The sequence below is a fragment of the Ranitomeya imitator genome, chromosome 3, assembly GCF_032444005.1.
Source record: "Ranitomeya imitator isolate aRanImi1 chromosome 3, aRanImi1.pri, whole genome shotgun sequence".
Classification (NCBI taxonomy): Eukaryota; Metazoa; Chordata; class Amphibia; order Anura; family Dendrobatidae; genus Ranitomeya; species Ranitomeya imitator.
Window position 1 is genome coordinate 322,426,242 of NC_091284.1, and position 18,828 is coordinate 322,445,069.

General features: G+C 46.3%; 1 protein-coding gene across 1 annotated transcript in view; it reads left to right on the forward strand.

Annotated features, from left to right (window-relative positions):
- The first annotated feature begins 9,842 nt into the window (after positions 1 to 9,842).
- Positions 9,843 to 18,828, forward strand: part of ZCCHC17 (zinc finger CCHC-type containing 17) — a 95,077-nt gene continuing 86,091 nt past the window's right edge. The window contains exon 1 of the mRNA XM_069756668.1: positions 9,843 to 9,997. The gene's annotated coding sequence lies outside the window, so the exon portion shown is untranslated. The remainder of the gene's footprint in view (positions 9,998 to 18,828) is intronic.

Consider the following 18,828-nt stretch of genomic DNA (forward strand, 5'->3'; position numbering starts at 1 on the left):
GCATGGAAAAAATCTGTGGTTGTCTGATCTACAAAAATGATCACCAGTAAATAAAACGGGACGCAGATGAGATTGGCGCAGAATATTGTACACGCTGGGATTAAGGGGAAAATTATTGCGTATAATTGTCACATATAAATAAATGTGTAATCAGATGTCATATCTTGTCTGCAGCTCAATATTACTGCAAAAAAAATCACATGACAGGATTCATATATATCTATCTATATACATAATTGTCTAAGGGGTACTTCCGTCTGTCTGTCTTTCTGTCACGGATATTCATTGGTCCTGTCTATCATGGAAATCCAAGTCGCTGATTGGTCGCCGCAAAACAGGCACGTCCAATCAGCGACAGGCACAGTCCGGAAGAAAATGGCCGCTCCATACTCCCTGCAGTCAGTGGCCGGCGCCCGCTCCCCGCAGTCACTGTCCCCGGCGCTCCGCTCCCCACAGTCAGTGGCTGGCGCCTGCTCTCCGCACTGTGTCCCCGCGAGACTGCTAAGTCATATGGGTAATTTCGCAAAGCATCCTGGGAACGCAAGATGGCGGCAGCCGCGCGCCCATCTGCACAGGATCCCAACAGGCGGAGAGACGGGACGCAGAGGAGCAGCGACAAGAATGGTGAGTATGTTCCACTACAAGGGGCCCTCTGTTATGATTAGGCAACTCAGTACCACAGTGAACATAGAGGTCAGAGCACATACAGTGATCTGACAATAATCCAAAAACATAGAACGAGCTCTGAGACGTGGGAACTCTGTTGACCGCAATCCCTAATCCTATCCAACAACACTAGAGGCAGCCGTGGATTGCGCCTAACGCTACCTATGCAACTCGGCACAGCCTGAGAAACTAGCTAGCCTGAAGATAGAAAATAAGCCTACCTTGCCTCAGAGAAATACCCCAAAGGAAAAGGCAGCCCCCCACATATAATGACTGTGAGTAAGATGAAAAGACAAACGTAGAGATGAAATAGATTTAGCAAAGTGAGGCCCGACTTTCTGAACAGAGCGAGGATAGGAAAGGTAACTTTGCGGTCAACACAAAACCCTAAAAACCACGCAAAGGGGGCAAAAAGACCCTCCGTACCGAACTAACGGCACGGAGGTACACCCTCTGCGTCCCAGAGCTTCCAGCAAACAAATAGATAAGCTGGACAGAAGAAAAGCAAACAAAATAGCAAAGGAAAACTTAGCTATGCAGAGCAGCAGGCCACAGGAACGATCCAGGAGGAAAACAAGTCCAATACTGGAACATTGACAGGAAGCCAGGATCAAAGCACTAGGTGGAGTTAAGTAGAGCAGCACCTAACGACCTCACCACATCACCTGAGGGAGGAAACTCAGAAGCCGCAGTACCACTTCCCTCCACCAACGGAAGCTTACAGAGAGAATCAGCCGAAGTACCACTTGTGACCACAGGAGGGAGCTCTGCCACAGAATTCACAACAGTACCCCCCCCTTGAGGAGGGGTCACCGAACCCTCACCACAGCCCCCAGGCCGACCAGGATGAGCCACATGAAAGGCACGAACAAGATCGGGAGCATGGACATCAGAGGCAAAGACCCAGGAATTATCTTCCTGAGCATAACCCTTCCACTTAACCAGATACTGGAGTTTCCGTCTTGAAACACGAGAATCCAAAATCTTCTCCACAATATACTCCAACTCCCCCTCCACCAAAACCGGGGCAGGAGGGTCAACAGAAGGAACCACAGGTGCCACGTATCTCCGCAACAATGACCTATGGAATACGTTATGTATGGAAAAAGAATCTGGAAGGGTCAGACGAAAAGACACAGGATTAAGAACCTCAGAAATCCTATACGGACCAATGAAACGAGGTTTAAACTTAGGAGAGGAAACCTTCATAGGAATATGACGAGAAGATAACCAAACCAGATCCCCAACACGAAGTCGGGGACCCACACAGCGTCTGCGATTAGCAAAACGTTGAGCCTTCTCCTGGGACAAGGTCAAATTGTCCACTACCTGAGTCCAAATCTGCTGCAACCTGTCCACCACAGTATCCACACCAGGACAGTCCGAAGACTCAACCTGTCCTGACGAGAAACGAGGATGGAACCCAGAGTTGCAGAAAAATGGCGAAACCAAGGTAGCCGAGCTAGCCCGATTATTAAGGGCGAACTCAGCCAAAGGCAAAAAGGACACCTAGTCATCCTGATCAGCAGAAACAAAACATCTCAGATATGTTTCCAAGGTCTGATTGGTTCGTTCGGTCTGGCCATTAGTCTGAGGATGGAAAGCCGAGGAAAAAGACAAGTCAATGCCCATCCTACCACAAAAGGCTCGCCAAAACCTCGAAACAAACTGGGAACCTCTGTCAGAAACGATATTCTCTGGAATGCCATGTAAACGAACCACATGCTGGAAGAACAATGGCACCAAATCAGAGGAGGAAGGCAATTTAGACAAGGCTACCAAATGGACCATCTTAGAAAAGCGATCACAGACCACGCAAATGACTGACATCTTTTGAGAAACGGGAAGATCTGAAATAATATCCATAGAGATATGTGTCCAAGGCCTCTTCGGGACTGGCAAGGGCAAAAGCAACCCACTGGCACGAGAACAGCAGGGCTTAGCCCGAGCACAAATCCCACAGGACTGCACAAAAGTACGCACATCCCGCGACAGAGATGGCCACCAAAAGGATCTAGCCACTAACTCTCTGGTACCAAAGATTCCAGGATGACCAGCCAAGACCGAACAATGAACCTCAGAGATAACTTTATTCGTCCACCTATCAGGGACAAACAGTTTCTCCGCTGGACAACGATCAGGTTTATTAGCCTGAAATTTTTGCAGCACTCGCCGCAAATCAGGGGAGATGGCAGACACAATTACTCCCTCTTTGAGGATACCCGCCGGCTCAGATACACCCGGAGAGTCGGGCACAAAACTCCTAGACAGAGCATCCGCCTTCACATTTTTAGAGCCCGGAAGTTATGAAATCACAAAGTCAAAACGGGCAAAAAACAACGACCAACGAGCTTGTCTAGGATTCAACCACTTGGCGGACTCGAGATAAGTCAAGTTCTTATGATCAGTCAAGACCACCACGCGATGCTTAGCTCCTTCAAGCCAATGACGCCACTCCTCGAATGCCCACTTCATGGCCAGCAACTCTCGGTTGCCCACATCATAATTTCGCTCAGCAGGCGAAAACTTCCTGGAAAAGAAGGTGCACGGTTTCATCACTGAGCAATCAGAACCTCTCTGCGACAAAACAGCCCCTGCTCCAATCTCAGAAGCATCAACCTCGACCTGGAACGGAAGCGAAACATCTGGTTGACACAACACAGGGGCAGAAGAAAAACGACGCTTCAACTCTTGAAAAGCTTCCACAGCAGCCGAAGACCAATTGACCACATCAGCACCCTTCTTGGTCAAATCGGTCAATGGTTTAGCAATACTAGAAAAATTGCAGATGAAGTGACGATAAAAATTAGCAAAGCCCAGGAACTTTTGCAGACTTTTCAGAGATGTCGGCTGAGTCCAATCATGGATGGCTTGGACCTTAACAGGGTCCATTTCGATAGTAGAAGGGGAAAAGATGAACCCCAAAAATGAAACCTTCTGCACACCAAAGAGACACTTTGATCCCTTCACAAACAAAGAATTAGCACGCAGGACCTGAAAAACCGTTCTGACCTGCTTCACATGAGACTCCCAATCATCCGAGAAGATCAAAATGTCATCCAAGTACACAATCAGGAATTTATCCAGGTACTCTCGGAAGATGTCATGCATAAAGGACTGAAACACTGATGGAGCATTGGCAAGTCCGAATGGCTTTACTACTCAAAATGACCCTCGGGCGTATTAAATGCAGTTTTCCATTCATCGCCTCGCTTAATTCGCACAAGATTATACGCACCACGAAGATCTATCTTGGTGAACCAACTAGCCCCCTTAATCCGAGCAAACAAATCAGATAACAACGGCAAGGGGTACTGAAATTTAACCGTGATCTTATTTAGAAGGCGGTAATCTATACAAGGTCTCAGCGAACCATCCTTCTTGGCTACAAAAAAGAACCCTGCTCCCAATGGCGACGATGACGGGCGAATATGCCTCTTCTCCAGGGACTCCTTCACATAACTGCGCATAGCGGCGTGCTCAGGCACAGATAAATTAAACAATCGGCCTTTTGGGAACTTACTACCAGGAATCAAATTGATCGCATAGGGATTGTGATTGTGCTGAGGTAGGGCATCGGACTTGGGCTCATCAAATACATCCCGGTAATCAGACAAAAACTCTGGAACCTCAGAAGGGGTGGATGACGAAATTGACAGAAATGGAACATCACCATGTACCCCCTGACAACCCCAGCTGGACACCGACATGGATTTCCAATCTAATACTGGATTATGGACTTGTAGCCATGGCAACCCCAACACGACCACATCATGCAGATTATGCAACACCAGAAAGCGAATAACCTCCTGATGTGCAGGAGCCATGCACATGGTCAGCTGGGTCCAGTACTGAGGCTTATTCTTGGCCAAAGGCGTAGCATCAATTCCTCTCAATGGAATAGGACACTGCAAGGGCTCCAAGAAAAACCCACAATGCTTAGCATACTCCAAGTCCATCAAATTCAGGGCAGCGCCTGAATCCACAAATGCCATGACAGAATACGATGACAAAGAGCAGATCAAGGTAACGGACAGAAGAAATTTTGACTGTACTGTACCAATGGTGGCAGACCTAGCGAACCGCTTAGTGCGCTTAGGACAATCAGAGATAGCATGAGTGGAATCACCACAGTAGAAACACAGCCCATTCAGACGTCTGTGTTCTTGCCGTTCAACTCTGGTCAAAGTCCTATCGCACTGCATAGGCTCAGGTTTAAGCTCAGGTAATACCGCCAAATGGTGCACAGATTTACGCTCACGCAAGCGTCGACCAATCTGAATGGCCAAAGACATAGACTCATTCAAACCAGCAGGCATAGGAAATCCCACCATGACATCCTTAAGGGCTTCAGAGAGATCCTTTCTGAACATAGCTGCCAGCGCAGATTCATTCCATTGAGTGAGCACGGACCACTTTCTAAATTTCTGACAATATAACTCTATCTCATCCTGACCCTGACAAAGAGCCAGCAAATTTTTTTCTGCCTGATCCACAGAATTAGGCTCATCGTACAGCAATCCGAGCGCCAGGAAAAACGCATCGATATTACTTGATGCAGGATCTCCTGGCGCAAGAGAAAATGCCCAGTCCTGAGGGTCGCCACGCAAAAAAGAAATAATGATCAAAACCTGTTGAACTGGATCACCAGAGGAGCGAGGTTTCAAGGCAAGAAATAGTTTACAATTATTTTTGAAACTCAGAAACTTAGTTCTATCACCAAAAAACAAATCCGGAATAGGAATTCTTGGTTCTAACATAGATTTCTGATCAATAGTGTCTTGAATCTTTTGTACTCTTGCCGAGAGCTGATCCACACATGAAGACAGACTTCTAATGTCCATTGCTACACCTGTGTCCTGAACCACCCAAATGTCAAGGGGAAAAAAAAGGCAAAACACAGTGCAGAGAAAAAAAAATGGTCTCAGAACTTCTTTTTTCCCTCTATTGAGAATCATTAGTACTTTGGCTTCCTGTACTGTTATGATTAGGCAACTCAGTACCACAGTGAACATAGAGGTCAGAGCACATACAGTGATCTGACAATAATCCAAAAACATAGAACGAGCTCTGAGACGTGGGAACTCTGTTGACCGCAATCCCTAATCCTATCCAACAACACTAGAGGCAGCCGTGGATTGCGCCTAACGCTTCCTATGCAACTCGGCACAGCCTGAGAAACTAGCTAGCCTGAAGATAGAAAATAAGCCTACCTTGCCTCAGAGAAATACCCCAAAGGAAAAGGCAGCCCCCCACATATAATTATTATTATTATTATTATTATACATTTTTATAGCGCCATTTATTCCATGGCGCTTTACATGTGAATACGGGGCAAATATAGACAAATACATTAAACATGAGCAGATAACAAGGCACATGAGTACATAAGGAGGGAGGACCCTGCCCGCGAGGGCTCACAGTCTGCAGGGGGTGGGTGAGGATACACTAGGAGAGATATAATGACTGTGAGTAAGATGAAAAGACAAACGTAGAGATGAAATAGATTTAGCAAAGTGAGGCCCGACTTTCTGAACAGAGCGAGGATAGGAAAGGTAACTTTGCGGTCAACACAAAACCCTAAAAACCACGCAAAGGGGGCAAAAAGATCCTCCGTACCGAACTAACGGCACGGAGGTACACCCTCTGCGTCCCAGAGCTTCCAGCAAACAAATAGATAAGCTGGACAGAAGAAAAGCAAACAAAATAGCAAAGGAAAACTTAGCTATGCAGAGCAGCAGGCCACAGGAACGATCCAGGAGGAAAACAAGTCCAATACTGGAACATTGACAGGAAGCCAGGATCAAAGCACTAGGTGGAGTTAAGTAGAGCAGCACCTAACGACCTCACCACATCACCTGAGGGAGGAAACTCAGAAGCCGCAGTACCACTTCCCTCCACCAACGGAAGCTTACAGAGAGAATCAGCCGAAGTACCACTTGTGACCACAGGAGGGAGCTCTGCCACAGAATTCACAACAGCCCTCGGATCGTTAGGTGAGTATGTTTATTTTTTATTTTTTGAACTTGTGACATACGTGGCTCGGGAATAGAGTACGTCACTGTGCAATATACTACATGGCTCTGTGCTGTATACTACAAGGCTGGGCAATATACTACGTTGCTGTGCCATATACTACGTGATTGGGCAATATACTACGTCGCTGTGCCATATACTACGTCGCTGTGCCATATACTACGTGGCTGGGCAATATACTACGTGCCTCTGTGCTGTATACTACGTGGCTGGGCAATATACTACGTGGCTGGGAAATATACTACATGACTGGGAAATATACTACGTGACTTGGAAATATACTACGTGGCTGGGCAATATTCTACATGGCTGGGCAATATACTAGGTGACTGGGCAGTATACTACGTGGCTGGGCAATATACTACATGGCTGGGCAATATACTATGTGGCTGGGCAATATACTACGTGGGCTGTACAATATACTACGTTGCTGGGCAATATACTACGTGGCTGGGCAATATACTAGGTGACTGGGCAATATACTACATGGCTGGGCAATATACTAGGTGACTGGGCAATATATTACGTTGCTGGGCAATATACTACGTGGCTGGGCAATATACTACGTGGCTGGGCAATATACTACATGGCTGGGCAATATACTAGGTGACTGGGCAATATATTACGTTGCTGGGCAATATACTACGTGGCTGGGCAATATACTACGTGGCTGGGCAATATACTACATGGCTGGGCAATATACTAGGTGACTGGGCAATATATTACGTTGCTGGGCAATATACTACGTGACTGGGCAATATACTACGTGACTGGGAAATATACTACGTGGCTGGGCAATATACTACGTGACTGGGAAATATACTACGTGGCTGTGCAATATTCTACATGGCTGGGCAATATACTACGTGACTGGGCAATATACTACGTGGCTGGGCAATATACTACGTGACTGGGAAATATACTACGTGGCTGGGCAATATACTACGTGACTGGGAAATATACTACGTGGCTGTGCAATATTCTACATGGCTGGGCAATATACTACGTGACTGGGCAATATACTACGTGGCTGGGCAATATACTACGTGACTGGGAAATATACTACGTGGCTGTGCAATATTCTACATGGCTGGGCAATATACTAAGTTGCTGGGCAATATACTACGTGACTGGGAAATATACTACGTGGCTGTGCAATATTCTACATGGCTGTGCTGTATACTACGTGGCTGGGCAATATACTACGTGACTGGGCAATATACTATGTGGCTGGGCAATATACTACGTGGCTGGGCAATATACTACGTGACTGGGCAATATACTACGTGGCTGGGCAAAATACTACGTGACTGGGCAATATACTACGTGACTGGGCAATATACTATGTGGCTGGGCAATATACTACGTGGCTGGGCAATATACTACGTGGCTGGGCAATATACTACGTGGCTGGGCAATATACTACGTGACTGGGCAATATACTACGTGGCTGGGCAATATACTACGTGACTGGGCAATATACTATGTGGCTGGGCAATATACTACGTGACTGGGCAATATACTACGTGACTGGGCAATATACTACGTGACTGGGCAATATACTATGTGGCTGGGCAATATACTACGTGACTGGGCAATATACTACGTGACTGGGCAATATACTATGTGGCTGGGCAATATACTACGTGACTGGGCAATATACTACGTGACTGGGCAATATACTATGTGGCTGGGCAATATACTACGTGACTGGGCAATATACTACGTGACTGGGCAATATACTACGTGACTGGGCAATATACTACGTGACTGGGCAATATACTATGTGGCTGGGCAATATACTACGTGGCTGGGCAATATACTACGTGGCTGGGCAATATACTACGTGACTGGGCAATATACTATGTGGCTGGGCAATATACTACGTGGCTGGGCAATATACTACGTGGCTGGGCAATATACTACGTGGCTGGGCAATATACTATGTGGCTGGGCAATATACTACGTGGCTGGGCAATATACTACGTGACTGGGCAATATACTATGTGGCTGGGCAATATACTACGTGGCTGGGCAATATACTACGTGTACATGCATATTCTAGAATACCCGATGCGTTAGAATTGGGCCACCATCTAGTATACAGTAAGGGTCCTTCTATCTACTGGGATTTAGCATTCTTATATAGAGCAGGCTAAATCCAAGACGGCTAAAGGACCTGGTCCATTTGGCCAATAGTTATAGTATTGACGCCTTCACAACGCATGATGTAGTTACGTCATATATCATAAAAATATAAGAAAAAAAATATCACTTTTGCTCCATTAAAAAAAAAAAAAAAAAAAAAAAATTGGAATTGACGTGTTCAGAAAGGTCTGACCAATCTAAATGTAAAATAATCTGATCAGTAAATGGCATAACGAGAAAAAAAACTCGAAACGCCATTATTTTTTTTTTTGGTCGCCACAACATTGCAATAAAATGAAATAAGAGGTGATCAAAACATGTATCCGTGCCAAAATGGGATCAATAAGAACGTCCCGCCAAAATAATAAAAATCCCAACGGCGATGTGGATGGAAAAATAAGTTATGGGAAGGAAAAAAAATGTTAAAAAACGGAAAATCGCCCGAGGGTTAAAACACTCCTAGGTGCATGCATGGAAAAAATCTGTGGTTGTGTAATCTACAAATAGGATCACCAGAAAATAAAACGGGACGCAGATGAGATTGGCGCAGAATATTTTACACACTGGGATTAAGGGGAAAATTCTTGCGTATAAATGTCACATATAAATAAATGTGTGATCAGATGTCATATCTTGCCTGCAGCTCAATATTACTGCAAAAAAAATGACATGACAGGATTCCTATATATCTATATACAATAAGGGGCCTTCTGTGTACTGGGATTTAGCATTCTTATATAGAGCAGGATAAATCCAAGCCGGCTAAAGGCCCCGGTCCCTCTGACAACTAGGAAATAGCCGACTCTGTGTGAGAAAGCGAAATCCCAGTGCACAGAAGAACCTGGGTCTTTAGCCGACTGTGATTTAGCCACAACCATGAATAAACCTCCGCCTCCCCAGAATGCAACTGGGCCGCACAGTTCCGGCGCCAGAAGATGACGTAATATACCTTGCGCCTCGTCTACCACTAAGACTGCATGATGATAGGCTGCGGCTGATCATGTGACAGGAGGGACGTGGAACAGACACCGATGACTGGCGGACGGGTTTTAGGGGAGGAAATTCTTATGATAAAACTTGGACGCTACTTTGCTATTGGTCACTGAGCTGAGGTTGGGAGGAGTCGGGACATGGCGGCGCACACAAGGTACACACTGATAGGAGGCCGCCGTCTGCTCAGCGCTGTTTTTCATTATTCGGCTGGTGGGGTGTTGGAGAACTGCCCTCATTACTGCCGCGCATCAAAGCCCCCCGGTCACTCGGTATCGCTGCCGTACATGAGAGTCCCCGGTCACTCGGTATCGCTGCCGTACATGAGAGTCCCCGGTCACTCGGTATCGCTGCCGTACATCAGAGTCCCCGGTCACTCGGTATCGCTGCCGTACATGAGAGTCCCCGGTCACTCGGTATCGCTGCCGTACATGAGAGTCCCCGGTCACTCGGTATCGCTGCCGTACATGAGAGTCCCCGGTCACTCGGTATCGCTGCCGTACATGAGAGTCCCCGGTCACTCGGTATCGCTGCCGTACATGAGAGTCCCCGGTCACTCGGTATCGCTGCCGTACATCAGAGTCCCCGGTCACTCGGTATCGCTGCCGTACATCAGAGTCCCCGGTCACTCGGTATCGCTGCCGTACATCAGAGTCCCCGGTCACTCGGTATCGCTGCCGTACATCAGAGTCCCCGGTCACTCGGTATCGCTGCCGTACATCAGAGTCCCCGGTCACTCGGTATCGCTGCCGTACATCAGAGTCCCCGGTCACTCGGTATCGCTGCCGTACATCAGAGTCCCCGGTCACTCGGTATCGCTGCCGTACATCAGAGTCCCCGGTCACTCGGTATCGCTGCCGTACATCAGAGTCCCCGGTCACTCGGTATCGCTGCCGTACATCAGAGTCCCCGGTCACTCGGTATCGCTGCCGTACATCAGAGTCCCCGGTCACTCGGTATCGCTGCCGTACATCAGAGTCCCCGGTCACTCGGTATCGCTGCCGTACATCAGAGTCCCCGGTCACTCGGTATCGCTGCCGTACATCAGAGTCCCCGGTCACTCGGTATCGCTGCCGTGCATCAGAGTCCCCGGTCACTCGGTATCGCTGCCGTGCATCAGAGTCCCCGGTCACTCGGTATCGCTGCCGTGCATCAGAGTCCCCGGTCACTCGGTATCGCTGCCGTGCATCAGAGTCCCCGGTCACTCGGTATCGCTGCCGTGCATCAGAGTCCCCGGTCACTCGGTATCGCTGCCGTGCATCAGAGTCCCCGGTCACTCGGTATCGCTGCCGTGCATCAGAGTCCCCGGTCACTCGGTATCGCTGCCGTGCATCAGAGTCCCCGGTCACTCGGTATCGCTGCCGTGCATCAGAGTCCCCGGTCACTCGGTATCGCTGCCGTGCATCAGAGTCCCCGGTCACTCGGTATCGCTGCCGTGCATCAGAGTCCCCGGTCACTCGGTATCGCTGCCGTGCATCAGAGTCCCCGGTCACTCGGTATCGCTGCCGTGCATCAGAGTCCCCGGTCACTCGGTATCGCTGCCGTGCATCAGAGTCCCCGGTCACTCGGTATCGCTGCCGTGCATCAGAGTCCCCGGTCACTCGGTATCGCTGCCGTGCATCAGAGTCCCCGGTCACTCGGTATCGCTGCCGTGCATCAGAGTCCCCGGTCACTCGGTATCGCTGCCGTGCATCAGAGTCCCCGGTCACTCGGTATCGCTGCCGTGCATCAGAGTCCCCGGTCACTCGGTATCGCTGCCGTGCATCAGAGTCCCCGGTCACTCGGTATCGCTGCCGTGCATCAGAGTCCCCGGTCACTCGGTATCGCTGCCGTGCATCAGAGTCCCCGGGTCACTCTGTATCGCTGCCGTGCATCAGAGTCCCCGGGTCACTCTGTATCGCTGCCGTGCATCAGAGTCCCCGGGTCACTCTGTATCGCTACTGCGCATCCGAGTCCTTGGGTCACTCGGTATCGCTGCCGTACGTCGAAGTCCTTGCCATACTTTTACTTTATAATGCAAACAGTGGCTGACTGGTTCCCTTTAGACATGCCCTTTAGACATGCCCTCTAAATGTGTCTATAGCTTCCTATTGTCAGATTGAGACCAAGGGCCTGATTTATCACGACAAGCTTTGTTCACCTGTCTTGGAGCTAGACAGAGCTCTTCATGAATTCGAAGTGTCTGACCTGTGGTGTGCCTCACCCAAAATCTTACTCTGGTCCGGTATTGGAGTGGGGAAAGCCATAGCTTGTCATGAATTAGATGAGCCTCAGCATGCCATCCCAGCTCTATTTTGGCAGAGCTGGGAGAAACTGGAGTGAGTTGTGCCTAAATTTTGCGACTTCTCAACGTCTGGCATAAAACTTTGGTGGATCGGGCCCTAAGAGTGTCCAGTGTTGAAGCTCATAGGTGGTGGACGGCGTTGTATGATGACTTTCACAGGCATCGGATAAAGCATGGGTGGGGAACCTCAGGCCATTTACGGCCCTCGATGACCTTTTATCAGGCCCCCAGGCATATTCTCAGGGACCGCATTCTTGGGTAGGTAGGTGTATTTTGATTACAACTAGCTCATTAATTTCTTCTTGCTCTTAGCACACACACACAGTGTTCACTACTGAACACTGAAGGGCATGCAGTGAAAGATTACATCCTGACACCAGTGCCAGATGGTATAAATATCCAAATGGCACTTGGCAGAAAATAGATTCCCCACCCCTGGGATAAAGGAATATATCATGAGCGATTTAGTAGCTGCTCATGAGGGATCTGTTAGCAGAGACTTATCTGTGAAACTTGTGGCCCAGAGACTATAATGGCATCTGTTTAACATAAAAGTAAGGGGAAACTATTAAAAACTTATGATGTCAGAACTAAACGATACTGTTCTAGCCCATGTATGATAGAAGCCAGTGTTTAGCCTCTGTCACTGCCTCTTAACATAAACAGCTGAAGCTTTTCCCAGAGTATATGTTCCGGCACTTAGCCTCTCTCTTCCCACTGCCCTGTAGTGGTGTCATATGGGGTAATAAGGGGTCACCTTTGTATTGTAAGGTGACATTAAGCCGGCTTAGTAATGGAGAGGTGTCAATAACACACATATCCATTACTGATCCTATAGTAAAGGGTGAAATAAACACACACACATGCAGAATAAAGTCTGGTAATGAAATAAAACACTAAACACTGACCATTTTATTGTACTGGTAGTCCATGCAACGCACTCGATCCCCTGTAAAAGAAAAAAAAAAAAAATGATAAAAACAAACCAACAATATACCCATACCTGTCCGGCGTACAGTCAGTCCCACGCCGTAATCCATATCTGGAGTATATACAGTTTACAACCGGGAACGATGCTAATGCGACCGCTCCTGGCTGTAAACTACTGTGGATTGAATGAAATGCTGGGAGCGGAGCTTCAGAGACTAGCAATGACGTCACAGAAGCTGTACTCCCTGCCGGCCTGAACTAAGATGAACTCTTAAGCGTGGAAAAATCATCTGGCATTTTCCCACGCTCGAGTTCATTTGAGTTCATGCCGGCAGGGAGCGCAGCTTCTGTGACGTCACCGCTAGTCACTGAAGCTCTGCTTCCAGCATTTCATTCTCCAATAGTTTACAGCCGGGCCCGTTGAAAACTGTATATACCCCAGATATGGATTACGGAGTGGAACTGACTGTACGCCTGTACAGATATGGGTATATTGTTGGTTTGTTATTTTTTTTTCATTTCCAGAAGATCGAGCGCTTCGCATGGATTACCAGTAACAATAAAATGGTCAAACAGTGTTTAGTGTTTTATTTAATTAAAATTCTTCATGTGCTTGTTTAACCCTTTACAAACTATAGGATTAGTAATGGATAGGTGTCTTATTGACACCCCTCCATTACTAAGCCGGCTGAATGTCACCTTACAATATAAAGGTGACATTAACCCCCTATTACTCCATATGACACAGTTAAAGGGCAGTGGTAAGAGAGGCTAAGTGCCGGAATTGGCGCATCTTACACATGGGCCTTTTCTGGGGTGGCTGGGGCAGATTTTTTAGCCAGAGGGGGGCCAATAACCATGGTCCCTTTCGAGGCTATTAATATCTGCCCTAACTCACTGGCTTTCCCTCTCTGGCGCTGAAAATTTTGCGGGAGCCCAAGCCATTTTTTTCCGTGTATAAAATATTTTATTAAATACATACTGTACAGATCCCAAATTTTACGCACGCACGCACACTACTAACAGTATTACAGCATTAGCCACTGACGTATATAAATCTAACTGTTCTGCAATGGTTTACTGTGTGAAAACCATGTCTCCCATCCTGTCGACTTCTGCAATGATTTTGTAGAAGCCGACAAATGAATTATCGGCTATTCTGCTATCTCTCTATGAAATATAAAGATATAAATATACATTACAGACCAAAAGTTTAAACACACCTTCTCATTTAAAGATTTTTCTGTATTGTCATGACTATGAAAATTGTAAATTCACTCTGAAGGCATCAAAACTATGAATTAACACATGTGGAATTATATACTTAGCAAAAAAGTGTGAAACAACTGAAATTATGTCTTATATTCTAGGTTCTTCAAAGTAGCCACCTTTTGCTTTGATGACTGCTTTGCACACTCTTGGCATTCTCTTGATGAGCTTCAAGAGTTAGTCACCGGAAATGGTCTTCCAACAATCTTGAAGGAGTTCCCAGAAATGCTTAGCACTTGTTGGCCCTTTTGCCTTCACTCTGCGGTCCAGCTCACCCCAACCATCTCAATTGGGTTCAGGTCTGGTGACTGTGGAGGCCAGGTCATCTGGCGTAGCACCCCATCACTCTCCTTCTAGGTCAAATAGCCCTTACACAGCCTGGAGGTGTGTTTGAGGTCATTGTCCTGTTGAAAAATAAATGATGGTCCAACTAAACGCAAACCGGATGGAATAGCATGCCGCTGCAAGATGCTGTGATAGCCATGCTGGTTCAGTATGCTTTCAATTTTGAATAAATCCCCAACAGTGTCACCAGCAAAGCAAAGCACCCCCACACCATCACACCTCCTCTTCCATGCTTCACGGTTTGAACCAGGCATGTAAACTCCATCCGTTCACTTTTTCTGCGTCGCACAAAGACACTGGCTGGAACCAAAGATCTCAAATTTGGACTCATCAGACCAAAGCACAGATTTCCACTGGTTTAATATCCATTCCTTGTGTTCTTTAGCCCAAACAAGTCTCTTCTGCTTGTTGCCTGTCCTTAGCAGTGGTTTCCTAACAGCTATTTTACCATGAAGGCCTGCTGCACAAAGTCTCCTCTTAACAGTTGTAGAGATGTCTGCTGCTAGAACTCTCTATCTATCTTATCTATCTTATCTATCGTATGTGTGTGTGTATATGTATATGTGTATATATATATATATATATATATATATATATATATATATATATATATATATATATATATATATATATAGTACAGACCAAAAGTTTGGTCACACCTTCTCATTTAACCCCTTCATGACCCAGCCTATTTTGACCTTAAAGACCTTGCCGTTTTTTGCAATTCTGACCAGTGTCCCTTTATGAGGTAATAACTCAGGAACGCTTCAACGGATCCTAGCGGTTCTGAGAATGTTTTTTCGTGACATATTGGGCTTCATGTTAGTGGTAAATTTAGGTCAATAAATTTTGCGTTTATTTGTGATAAAAACGGAAATTTGGCGAAAATTTTGAAAATTTCGCAATTTTCACACTTTGAATTTTTATTCTGTTAAACCAGAGAGTTATGTGACACAAAATAGTTAATAAATAACATTTCCCACATGTTTACTTTACATCAGCACAATTTTGGAAACAAAATTTTTTTTGCTAGGAAGTTATAAGGGTTAAAATTTGACCAGCGATTTCTCATTTTTACAACGAAATTTACAAAACCATTTTTTTTAGGGACCACCTCACATTTGAAGTCAGTATACGGGGTCTATATGGCTGAAAATACCCAAAAGTGACACCATTCTAAAAACTGCACCCCTCAAGGTACTCAAAACCACATTCAAGAAGTTTATTAACCCTTCAGGTGCTTCACAGCAGCAGAAGCAACATGGAAGGAAAAAATGAACATTTAACTTTTTAGTCACAAAAATTATATTTTAGCAACAATTTTTTTATTTTCCCAATGGTAAAAGGAGAAACTGAACCACGAAAGTTGTTGTCCAATTTGTCCTGAGTACGCTGATACCTCATATGTGGGGGTAAACCACTGTTTGGGCGCACGGCAGGGCTTGGAAGGGAAGGAGCGCCATTTGACTTTTTGAATCAAAAATTGGCTCCACTCTTTAGCGGACACCATGTCGCGTTTGGAGAGCTCCTGTGTGCCTAAACATTGGCGCTCCCCCACAAGTGACCCCATTTTGGAAACTAGACCCCCCAAGGAACTTATTTAGATGCCTAGTGAGCACTTTAAACCCTCAGGTGCTTCACAAATTGATCTGTAAAAATGAAAAGGTACTTTTTTTTCACAAAAAAATTCTTTTCGCCTCAATTTTTTCATTTTCACATGGGCAATAGGATAAAATGGATCATAAAATTTGTTGGGCAATTTCTCCCGAGTACGCCGATACCTCATATGTGGGGGTAAACCACTGTTTGGGCACTCGGCAGGGCTCGGAAGGGAAGGCGCGCCATTTGACTTTTTGAATGGAAAATTAGCTCCAATTGTTAGCGGACACCATGTCGGGTTTGGAGAGCCCCTGTGTGCCTAAACATTGGAGCTCCCCCACAAGTGACCCCATTTTGGAAACTAGACCCCCCCAAGGAACTTATCTAGATGCATATTGAGCACTTTAAACCCCCAGGTGCTTCGCAGAAGTTTATAACGCAGAGCCATGAAAATAAAAAATAATTTTTCTTTCCTCAAAAATGATTTTTTAGCCTGGAATTTCCTATTTTGCCAAGGGTAATAGGAGAAATTGGACCCCAAATGTTGTTGTCCAGTTTGTCCTGAGTACGCTGATACCCCATATGTTGGGGTAAACCACTGTTTGGGTGCACGGCAGGACTCGGAAGGGAAGGCACGCCATTTGGCTTTTTAAATGGAAAATTAGCTCCAATCATTAGCGGACACCATGTCACGTTTGGAGAGCCCCTGTGTGCCTAAACATTGGAGATCCCCCAGAAATGACCCCATTTTGGAAACTAGTCCACCAAAGGAACTTATCTAGATGTGGTGAGCACTTTGTACCCCCAAGTGCTTCACAGAAGTTTATAATGCAGAGCCGTGAAAATAATAAATACGTTTTCTTTCCTCAAAAATAATTATTTAGCCCAGAATTTTTTAATTTTCCCAAGGGTAACAGGAGAAATTGGACCCCAAAAGTTGTTGTCCAGTTTCTCCTGAGTACGCTGATACCCCATATGTGGGGGTAAACCACTGTTTGGGCACATGCCGGGGCTCGGAAGTGAAGTAGTGACGTTTTGAAATGCAGACTTTGATGGAATGCTCTGTGGGCGTCATGTTGCGTTTGCAGAGCCCCTGATGTGGCTTAACAGTAGAAACCCCCCACAAGTGACCCCATTTTGGAAACTAGCCCCCGAAAGGAACTTATCTAGATGTGTGGTGAGCACTTTGAACCCCCAAGTGCTTCACAGACGTTTACAACGCAGAGCTGTGAAAATAAAAAATCATTTTTCTTTTCTCAAAAATGATGTTTTAGCAAGCATTTTTTTATTTTCACAAGGGTAACAGGAGAAATTGGACCCCAGTAATTGTTGCGCAGTTTGTCCTGAGTATGCTGGTACCCCATATGTGGGGGTAAACCACTGTTTGGGCACACGTCGGGGCTCGGAAGTGAGGGAGCACCATTTGACTTTTTGAATACAAGATTGGCTGGAATCAATGGTGGCGCCATGTTGCGTTTGGAGACCCCAGATGTGCCTAAACAGTGGTAACCCCTCAATTCTACCTCCAACACACCCCTAACTCTAATCCCAACTGTAGCGATAACCCTAATCACAACCCTAACCCCAACACACCCCTAACCCTAACCACAACCCTAATTCCAACCCTCACCCTAAGGCTATGTGCCCACGTTGCGGATTCATGTGAGATTTTTCAGCATCATTTTTGAAAAATCCGCGGGTAAAAGGCACTGCGTTTTACCTGCGGATTTTCCGCGGATTTCCAGTGTTTTTTGTGCGGATTTCACCTGCGGATTCCTATTGAGGAACAGGTGTAAAACGCTGCGGAATCCGCACAAAGAATTGACATGCTGCGGAAAATACAACGCAGCGTTTCCGCGCGGTATTTTCCGCACCATGGGCACAGCGGATTTGGTTTCCATATGTTTACATGGTACTGTAAACCTGATGGAACACTGCTGCGAATCCACAGCGGCTAATCCGCTGCGGATCCGCAGCCAAATCCGCACCGTGTGCACATAGCCTAATTCTAAAGGTATGTGCACACGCTGCGGATCCGCAGCAGTTTCCCATGAGTTTACAGTTCAATGTAAACATATGGGAAACAAAAATCGCTGTACAGATGCTGCAGAAAAACTGCACGGAAACGCAGCGGTTTACATTCCGCAGCATGTCACTTCTTTGTGCGGATTCCGCAGCGGTTTTACAACTGCTCAAATAGAAAATCGCAGTTGTAAAACCGCAGTGAAATGCGCAGAAAAAACGCGGTAAATCCGCCATAAATCTGCAGCGGTTTAGCACTGCGGATTTATCAAATCCGCAGCGGAAAAATCCGCAGAGGACCAGAATACGTGTGCACATACCGAAACCCTAACCCTAGCCCTAACCCTAGCCCTAACCCTAGCCCTAACCCTAGCCCTAACCCTAGCCCTAACCCTAACCCTATTCTAACATTAGTGGAAAAAAAAAAATTCTTTATTTTTTTTATTGTCCCTACCTATGGGGGTGACAAAGGGGGGGTCATTTATTTTTTTATTTTTTTTGATCACTGAGATAGATTATATCTCAGTGATCAAAATGCA